Source organism: Arachis duranensis, chromosome 3 (genome assembly GCF_000817695.3).
Source record: "Arachis duranensis cultivar V14167 chromosome 3, aradu.V14167.gnm2.J7QH, whole genome shotgun sequence".
Lineage (NCBI taxonomy): Eukaryota > Viridiplantae > Streptophyta > Magnoliopsida > Fabales > Fabaceae > Arachis > Arachis duranensis.
This window is the reverse complement of record NC_029774.3, coordinates 27,000,455-27,011,248: the sequence shown is the minus strand read 5'-3', so window position 1 is coordinate 27,011,248 and position 10,794 is coordinate 27,000,455. Positions and strand designations below refer to the sequence as shown.

Here is a 10,794-nt window from a genome sequence, read left to right as displayed (position 1 = left end):
TACAATATTTTTTGTTTAAAAATTATATTGTATAATTTATTTAAAATTTGAGTATTTGATGTTTATTATTTTTATTATATGATATAATTAAAAAATATTAAATTTATTTTATCTTAATTATAGTAAAATTAATGTATTTTTATTAAAATAAATAAATTGAGATTGTACTTAGGAATGACATAATTCTCTGAGACATTGGGATCTTTGCGGAGACCATTTTGAATAAGAATTTAACTGTGAATTTTTTTTTTGTAGGGACAGAAATGGGAGGCAAAATTTTTTCAAGACAGGCATGGGACTTAAACGGAGATCTCTGTTCCATCCACACTGATCTTTGAAATTTATAAATTTATTTAATTGTCTTTAATAGTTTATTTTTCCTATATATTTTTAGTCATTTCATATGCCATATACATAGAAAGAGAATCCTAAATTTCTAATCATCATTTGTATAACCCTTCTTCAATTTAAAGATCTCTAGTATGTTCATACTTTATCCAACCTTTTTGCAGCCACCTCCCTCACCACTCTCCTTATTCATTGCACAGTCACCCCTTACCGCGCCATCAACTTTCACTGCATCATTCTCTCTGTTCACGACATTCTTTCTCTTCTTCGAGGGTGTGTCCGTTATCCTCTCCGCAACTCTGCCGTCGTGTCTATTCTCCTCTCCGCTGCTAAGTCCCCCACCTCTTCCACTACTCAGTGCTCTACCTCATTGTCGCGTTCTCCCACCGCGTCAGTTTGAAAGAAGTCGTCGTCTTCTGTTTAGCATTTTTGTAAAAAATTTTGCTGTTTTTGTATAGAATAGATACTTGCAACTCTACTCCTATAAAAATTAATAATTAGTCAAAACTATAGAAAAGATGGGAAATAGGGCCTCACAAAAAATAGAAATGGAAAAAAAATTCTTCGACGACGAGAATTCGGGCAGAGACGGAGAGTAAATCTGGGGACGGAAATGAAAAGTAGGGAGACGTCTCCCGATCTAGGGCTGGTAATACATACCCTACCGCAGGTACCCAATCCGGCCCAATCCGTTTGGGTAGGGTAGGCTACCCGACTCGCTGCGAGTATGATAGAGATCAGTCCGAGTATGTCTGCGGGTAGGGTAGAGTACAGATTTAGAGTGTACCCTACCCTACCTGCACTCCATATATAACACATATTTTATAAAAATTAGATATATAGTGAAAGAGATAAAAGTTAAACCCCAAACCTCTCTTATGTAAAGATTTTCAATAAGTGGACAACCACTAAACTAGTTAGTTAATTTAGTAATTTAGAGCATTAGTTTTTTATTTTTTATTTTATTAATATGTATAAAATTTAGAATGATTAAATTTTATATTTGTTTTAAAAAATTTGATATTTCTACAGTTAGGATAAAGTAGGATAGGATTTAAAACTTTAAAGCGTGGGTAAGGTTAAGATTGAGATATTCTCAATCTACAGATATGATAGAATAGAGTTTTAATGAAATTTTTTAGCCCACAAATAAGATTAGAATAGAGTCAAAACTCTATCCTACTCTATTATTACCATCTATCCCGTTTCCATCCTAATTATATTTTTCAACAAAAAATGGAGATCCGAAAGAATATTTCATTGTCATGGAAAATAGAGATTGAGATGGAAAAAAGTTTTAGGACGTGGGGTGGGTATGAGAGATCATATCTCGTCTCCGCTGTTCTATATTATCATCTATGTATATAATTTCTCTTAATTAACTTTTTAGTGCGAAAAATCAAACTATATGATCGAGTAATATTCACTAACTCTAATGATGATTATAATGGCTAATGCTCTTATTTATAATCCTAATTAAGCAACTAATGGATCTAACGACCAATGATCAACCATCACATTTTTTTCTTATATATACACACATAATGAAAGTATATATTTTTTATAGAGGCGGGATATATATTTGTTTTATACTTACTTTATATAAATCACTGCAGCAGGGTAAAAAATTTTCAAAATTTAAACATAAATCACTCCAGAATATCATGGTTTATGAGATTTTTTTAAATAAATAATTTAATTATTTTATTTACTGAACTATATAATTTATATAGTATTTACTAATTTACATTACGTGATATATCTTCTTTACAGTATAAACGAAATAAATTAAGTTTTACTTTGCACGTATTTCGTTTTCATACGAGATATTTGGAGTTTGAAAAAAACATATATCTCGTTTACAGTATAAACGAGATACATTTATAATTATATCGTCTACAGTATAAACGAGATATGTGTATTATTATAAAAAAATTACAGTTAAAATAATATTAATAATCTAAATTTTTAGCATGCAATTAGTATTTAAAAATGTTGGTGAAAAAGATTAAAAAAATGATATGTTTGAACAATTAATACCCAAAAAAAGAGCATAAAAATTTTAGATTAAATTATAGATCGAATTGGATTGATTTAAATTTGAAAAAAAAAAAAACTTCTATATGTTCAAGTTTCATAATGAGAATAAATTTGGTAATTGCACCAACTCCTACAAATTGAAAGATGAGAAGCGTGAAATTGATGGGGGATAAATAAAACAGAAAAAGAGTGGGAGATAACTGTTTCAATTATTGTTAGGAGAAGTTGAATGGAGGATAAATAAAATTAGAAAAGGAGTGGGAGATAACCGTTTCAATTGTGTGCCAATTATTAGGAGAGATATCTATTTCAATGTGCAGTCGACTTCACGTGAAGTTGATACCTGAGAGTCGTTAGATGATTTGAATGATTTGACTAAATTTTTATCTAACGGCTCTCAGATATCAACTTCACGTGAAGTCGACTTCACTTGAGTTTTCACCTTATTTTAATATAATTTTTTATAATAATACATATATCTAATTTACATTGTAAACGAGATACGAACAAAGCAAAATTTGACTTGTCTCATTTACAGCGTAAATGAGATACACACAAACTCATTTCGTTTATACTATTAGTGACATAAATTATGTAATGTAAATTAGTAAATACGCTATAAATAACATATTTTGGTAAATAAAATAATTAAATTATTTATTTGAAAAAAAATCCATGGTTTATGTGAAGATTTTTATGTGCCAAAATTGCTTGACTGTGTCGTGGTTTATGAACACATTTCTATGTGCAGAAACTGTCAATCCTTGTCGTGGTTTATGAAGACTACTATGTGCAGAAACTATCAATTCCTGTTATGTTTTATGAAGAAGTGTTATATAAATTCGTGATTCTCAACCACGAATTATTCATTTGAATCGTTTTTAAAGTTTATATTGAAGAGTTTATATTAGAGCATAAATTTAATTTGTACTCTATTAGATTTAAAAAAGTAGTTCAATTGTTGATTAGGAGTAGATTTGGAGTGATAGTAATAAAATTAGTGACAATGTTATTGTTTGTTAAACATACTAATTTTATTGCCAATTAGTTTTTATTCATACACTTTGAAGCAGAATAGTAAGTTTTTTTTATCATGTATTTGGATATTTTAGTTAGTATTAGATGGCATTAATCATCTTTAATTTATAAAAATTGAAATTTATTAGTTAATTTTTTGTTGTTAAAAATTTTATTAAAATTTGATTTGTATCAATTTTTTCTTTCGAGATGTAGCTGACTAGGTGTATTTACAACATTTAAGGCGATAAAATATGTCTTTACATGATCTAATCATTTTATACTTAGAGACCACTTGATTGTATCACTTGATTAGGATAAATAACTATTAATTCAAGTTGGTTTAGTTTTTGGTCAGCACATTTATTAAGAAGTAATTTCTTAAAACGCTCACTTTTTATATGTTGTTTAGAGAGTACATTATTATGTTGCAAAATGTGACGTACTAACTGGAATTGTCTATTGACAATGAGGTGGTCAACGGTTACCTCATAGATTTTTCATAGTTCATACCAGATAGGAAGACAACATGGAATGTTTTGAGGAGCTATATATTGATGAGCTTCCACCGACGAATAGGATCAAATAGATGATAATCTATTTCACGTGGTTTCATAAAAAGTTCAAGGTGCTCCCAGAATTAGAAAATTATTATTTTCTAATATATTTATGGGTAATATATATTAATTAATTATAATCGCAAATTAATCTATTTTACATTAAATGACTTATAGAACAGTGATCTCCATTGATACTGAATTAAATGAGAATAAAGTCAAATATACTATTTTATTTGATTTTTAGGGTTTAATGGATGTCATACTCAGACATAAATAATAACTTAAGAATTTTTTTGGTTCCCAATACATTAAAACTGTCTCCGTAAATTTTTTTTATCATAAAAATTGTGATTCAACCTTATCAGAAACACAAAATTTTGGTTGAGAAATATAAAAAAATCAAACTCTTTTAATCATGCTTATGAATTTAGATACACTTTCGAGTATTTCTTTTTTAATCATTTAATATAGATAGTCTTAGAGTTAAAAAAATTTTAAAATTTTTAACAAGTGATATAAGAGTCATTTATGATTGAATTATTGTAAAAGTATAAATTTTTCTTATTTATAATTTGATCTTGATTTGAGTTTATAATATTAAACTTGAAACAAGTACATAAAGGTTTTTCTTTTTCGTGAAACAAATATATTTTATCCAATTCACGCGATTGAATTAATGTTAATAATGTTCTTTTATGAAATTAAAAAAAAACTCGTTTTTCTTTTTACAAAAAATACATAAGAATTGGGCTATTATAGTAATGCCTTTTGTGTATTTTTTTAATGTGTACGCATATATATTATAGATCCAATTAGCTTAAAAAAATTATATATATGCACTGAAGGAATTTAATTTTGGTTGGTACATACCAATGATACATATAAAAGAAATTTATTTATTCACAAAGTTTGAAAATATTTTTTTTATTCATGTCTTTTTTTTTATATTTTTCTCAACCGAGAATATTGTGTGATAAATATATGTTTAGCTAAGGAGGTTGTAATAATATTATATAGTTCTTATATATTGTGCTTTGCTATTTTATTTATTATTTATTTTTTATGATGCGTAAGCATTTGGTTTAGTTTTGGATAATTATATCTATCGATTTTATAAAGGTTTAGTTTTGAAATAAATTGATTGAATATTATGTTACTAAAATAGTCTCTTTTGTAAAATTGATTTATTTTAGAATATTAGAAATATAATAATATGTAATTTATGTTAATATTGGTCGACTCAAAAGAAGGTTTATGTTTGGTAGAATTACATGTACATATCAATGATATTTATATATTTTGGTATCTAGTTAAGAATAACTCAATGTTTATTATTTATGTAAATAATAATCGGACAAAAAGAAGTTTATTATTTGTCCAAATAATAAATATTGAACTTTATGTTTATTTTTTTTATTAATTATGCAACCACTAATCAGTCTAGATGAAGGTTGGTGTTATTGATGGAAAATATATGCAATAAGAAATATATATAATTATCAGGTTTTCATGTAAACAATGAGTCGATCTAAAGATAGGCTTATTGTTCGATAGAATTTTATTAAGAATATTTGTGCACTACAAAAAAAAGCCTATAATCACGGTAAAAAACCGTGACCATAGCTGGTGAAAAGGGTGACCATAGATCTATGGTCATGGGTTTGGACCTATGGTCACAGTTTTTTACCGTGGCCTATTCCGCCATGGCCATAGGTCTTTGGTCACAGTTATAATTTTTAAATTCTGACACTTTAAGCCACGGATTTTAACCGTGATCATAGGACAATTTATGGTCACGCATAAAAACTGTGACCATAGCCATATCTATGGTCACCCTTCCTTAAAACTGTGACTATAGCCTTATCTATGGTCACCTCTCCTCAAAACCGTGACCATAGCCTTATCTATAGTCACGGGTTTGATCGTGACCATAGAGCCTATGGTCACTCCTCCTTAAAACCGTGACCATAGCCATATCTATAATCACGATTTTAGCAGTGACCATAGTTTCTATGGTCACCCTTCCTTAAAACCGTGACCATAGCCTTATCTATGGTCACGGTTTTGGCCGTGACCATAGCCTTTATGGTCACCCCTCCTCAAAACCGTGACCATAGCCTTATCTATAGTCACGGTTTTGGCAGTGACCATAGTCTCTATGGTCACCCTTCCTTAAAACCGTGACCATAGCCTTATCTATGGTCACCCATCCTCAAAACTGTGACCATAGCCATATCTATGGTCACAGTTTTGGCCGTGACCATAGCCTCTATGGTCACCCCTCCTTAAAACCGTGACCATAGCCTTATCTATTGTCACGGTTTTGGCCGTGACCATAGCTTCTATGGTCACCCCTCTTCAAAACCGTGACCATAACTTCTATGGTCACCCGTCTTCAAAACCGTGACCATAGAGTCTATGGTCATGATTTTGACCGTGACCATAGATATCCTATTTTAAAATGGTGGCCATAGCCTGTTTTGTTTTATGAGCTTTAATTTTTTTAAAGTATAATCACATCTCAAAATAATGATAATCACAAAATAAATCTAAGAACAAGAAATATAAATCATAAAAGTTTCGTTATAAACTAGATATGTTTAATTTTTAGTTTAAACAACAGAAATCAAAATAGAATGTAACGTATCCAATTACATGTAATACCGAGTAAAGTCTCTTATCAAAAAGTACAGAACACATAAAAAAATTATATTTAGATAACTAAAGTGTAAGACCCATCCCATGTCATATTTGTATGGAACATATTTTCTTCACATCATGTCTTCCTGCTAGCAAAAGAAATAAACATATTAAAACAGAACAAAAATATTTTTGATAATACAATACATAGGCAGCAAAGTTTAATAAGTCAATTTTAACTTTAAAATTTCAACCACTAAACAGCAAGGAGTATTTGCTAGGATTTTGATGAGCCACATAAAAAAGAAAATCTTAGCCAAGACTTATATATACATGTCCCTGTTTATGTAAACAACAAAGTCCAATTCATATAGACCTACCTATAACACAAATGACAAACCTAAATAATAATTGTTGAAAAAAAAATTCTAAATTCTATGTGGTACCAAACTTGTTAGCCTTCAACTCGTTAAAAAAAATGCTTATTTGCTTCACTGTAGCTAATCATTTAACGGTTAAATGTTGCATGCACTTAGTGAAAGTATCTTAACCAAGAGCTGCAACAGTTGAGTGCCATAACTATAACCAAACATTAAAAAATAAAATAAAAATTAAAAAATATCATAAAAACCATGACTGCAAGACAGAAAAAAAAGTTATCAAAAAGATTAGCGCATTAACTAAAGTTCTCTAATGTAATCATAAAACTTCTATGGAAATTCCGTCAGTACTCCTATCAAATTAGGAGGTTCATACTATTATATTGTGTTGTGTGACCAAGAAGTTGCCACTGATTTTATTAACTAAAATAATTAAATTTTTAAAATTCATAAAATTTGTGATCAAATCTCAACCATTGATTGGATAAGAGGTACTGAAACCCTTTTTTTTTATACATGAACATTGCACAGTAAAGTCCCTAACACTAACCCTATTCATTGCACTATTGGAGCCAAACCAACAAGATCTTGAAGCCAGATTCAAGAGATCATTTCAACAATTTGCTTTAATTCAGCCAAATATTTTACTACATATTCAATCAATGAAATATTCGAAGGTATACACAAATTTAATGGGGTAAGAAAAAGAAGTAAAACTTAATAAATCAAAGTAACTATAGATAAGTGAAATACATTAGTTCAATTATTTGAACACAACAAAATTTTAGAAAACCTAAATAAAATAAACAACAAAGGAAGGGTTTCAAAGCTTACAGCTTTTTCAAGAGGTCCAGGTTCGATATGGTATTGACGGGGTGAGAGTGAAAGCATATCTTCCCCCTTCTGTTCTCTCAAAAATAATATAAAAAAGAAAATGATATTTTATATTAAATAAATATTAAGTATTAATCAAAAAGAAAAAAAAGAAAAGAAGAGGGGATCTTAGAAACCTGGGAGTGAGATCGGAAATGGAAAGCAATGGGTGTTAGCAGGGGTGTTTTACTGCAGGATGCCAATGTTAGCAAATTTCAAAAATCTAGGATGCCACCGGTTCTAGTTCTGCGTCTTAGAGGATGGAGTGGCAACGGTGATGGTGACGGTACACTAAGACAGTTGAAGCAAGACGATGAGGGTTTTGCACGACGAATAGGCCAGGGAGCAAGAATGAAAGAGGACTTGGCTAGGGTTATCTTTTCCCACTATTTCTTTCCTAAGTTAAGACCTAGCTAATACGAGGGAATGGGGATTTTGGGAGGGAAGGGGGATTTTGGGAAGAGAAGGGTAAACGACGACATTTTTGGTTTGGGGAGGGGTTTAAACAAAATAATTTCAAAAACCATATTCTATGGTCACTCCAAAAAATCGTGACCATAGACCCCTTTAGACCACCATTTCTTAAAACTGTGACCATAGATTCCTTTAGGTCACCCAAAAAAAACCGTGATCATAGACCCTTTTAGGTCACCATTCTTTAAAAAACCGTGATCATAGACTCTTTTTGGTCACCCCAAAAAATCGTGACCATAGATGTCCTCACGGTAAAAAACCGTGACCATAGACCATTTTAGGTCACCCCCAAAACTGTGACCATAGACCCTTTTAGGTCACCCCAAAAAAATCGTGACCTAGACCCCTTTAAGTCACTCTTGTTTAAAACACCGTAACTATAGATCCTTTTTGGTCACCCCAAAAAATCGTGACCATAGATGTCTTTTGGTCACGGTGAAAAACTGAAAAACCGTGATTATAGACCATTTTAGGTCACCCCCAAAACCGCGACAATATATCCCTTTAGGTCACCCAAAAAAATCGTGACCATAGACCCTTTAGGTCACCTTTTTTTAAAAACTGTGACTATAGACCCTTTTTGGTCACCCCAAAAAATCATGACTATAGACCCCTTTTGGTCACCCCTATAAACTATGACCATAGACCCTTTTAGGCCACTTTTTTTAAAAAAACTGTGACCATAGGTACTCTATGGTCACCCTTTTTAAAAAAAGGTGACCACAACTTTTTTTTTGTCACGGTAAAAAACCGTGATCATAGAGGGTCTATGGTCACAGTTTTTTACCGTGGCCATAGACCCAAAATGTTGTAGTTTGGTAAGCTACACTAAATAAATTTATGTATATGTAATTTATGCAAGTATGGATTGGCCCAAAAAAGTTATGTACTTGGCTAAATTACATGTGCATTTGTGGTAATAAACATGTGATATTTTTTTATGTGAACAATAAATTTGTCCAAAAATAGACTTATTATTTGATAGATTTATTATTAATGTTTGATTACTGTATTAAAAATACCACTTATAAATTAATATTTCTATCCAAAGACTAAATATTAATGTTGTGCTAGGTATTTGTGATTTGTCCACCATTATATGAATTTTATTCATATGATATGTGATGCATGAGCATCTTCTCTATCTTTTCCTAGTGAATTTGCACTTGAATTGCTAAGTTTAACCAAGATTTAATATATTTTAACCACTATGAATGCTATTTTGAGTTGTGTGCATTTCCGTTTATTTCAGGTAGCATTCGGATGGATTTGACGGAGTTTTGTAGCAGAAAAGGAAGAAAGCGATGATGTTGTCAATCCCGACCTCCTTACACTCAAACATAAATAACTTAAGGTACAGAGATCTAATTGACGAGATTCCAGTGGTATTGGAAAGCTAACTTCCAGATCTTTCCAATGATATATAATAGTATACCCTTTTCTTCCATCCAATTCGGCCTCCTCCACGTTGAACTTGGGAATTTCCAAGTTCAGCGTGGGCTCCAACGCACAAAGAAAGAATCACACATCATCCACGCTGAACTTGAGAATTCTCAAGTTCAGCATGGACTCAAGGATGCAGCAAAGGAGACACTGCCTCATCCACGCTGAACTTGAGAATTTCCAAGTTCAGCGTGGATCCTAATAACCCAAGTGGTCCCTAGACACTCATATAAGGCTGCGCATGAAGCTTAATTAATTTTGATTGAATTTTTATTTTATTTTAAAATAGGAAAATATATTATTTAGTTTTAGAAATTATAATTTACATTAATTAGGATTAGATATAAAAGGAAAAAGGATCAGCCCTTCGGGCTCTTCTTCTCTCTTCTACCTGATTCCGCAATTTACTTGAATCCTAGTTTTTCTCTCTGAACTATGAGCAACTAAACCTCCATGATAAACCGCTATTTTACGGTTTATCTTATGCTTAATTTAGTGAATTTTATTCATTATTCTCACACTTATTTATTGAATTCGCATGTTTTACATTTTCCTTTCTAATTTTGTGCTATGATTGAAAACATGCTTCTTTGGCCCTAAATTGCTATTTTTAATCATCTCTTATTACCATTCGATGCCATGATATGTTTGATGAGTATTTTCAGGGTTTATAGGGCAGGAATGATTTAGAGGATGGAAGGGAAGCATGCAAAAGTGGAAGGAATACAAGAAATTGAAGGAATTGCAAAGCTATCAAGCCTGATCTCTTCGTATTAAATCGATCATAACTTGAGGTACAGAGGTCCGAATGAGGCGGTTCCAGTTGCGTTGGAAAGCTAACATCCGGAGCTTCAAAATGATATGCAATTTATCATAGTTGCTTTTCTGTTAAGCGACGCGTACACGTGTATTGTGCGGCAGACAAGCGACGCGTACGCGTGACGGAGCCACGTGCTGTACGTATCAGAAATTACTGGGGCAATTTCTGGGCTGTTTTGGCCCAATTTCAAGCCCGAAAA

The 10,794-nt window shown here is 31.3% G+C and overlaps 1 long non-coding RNA gene across 1 annotated transcript; it reads right to left on the bottom strand.

Annotated features, from left to right (window-relative positions):
• Positions 1-6,590: 6,590 nt before the first annotated feature.
• LOC107478289 (uncharacterized) lies at positions 6,591-8,321 on the bottom strand. The gene is made up of 3 exons (XR_001589906.3): positions 7,996-8,321; positions 7,820-7,888; positions 6,591-6,751 (listed from the first exon to the last, which is right to left on the bottom strand). It is a non-coding gene; the product is annotated as an uncharacterized LOC107478289 (long non-coding RNA).
• Positions 8,322-10,794: the final 2,473 nt, after the last annotated feature.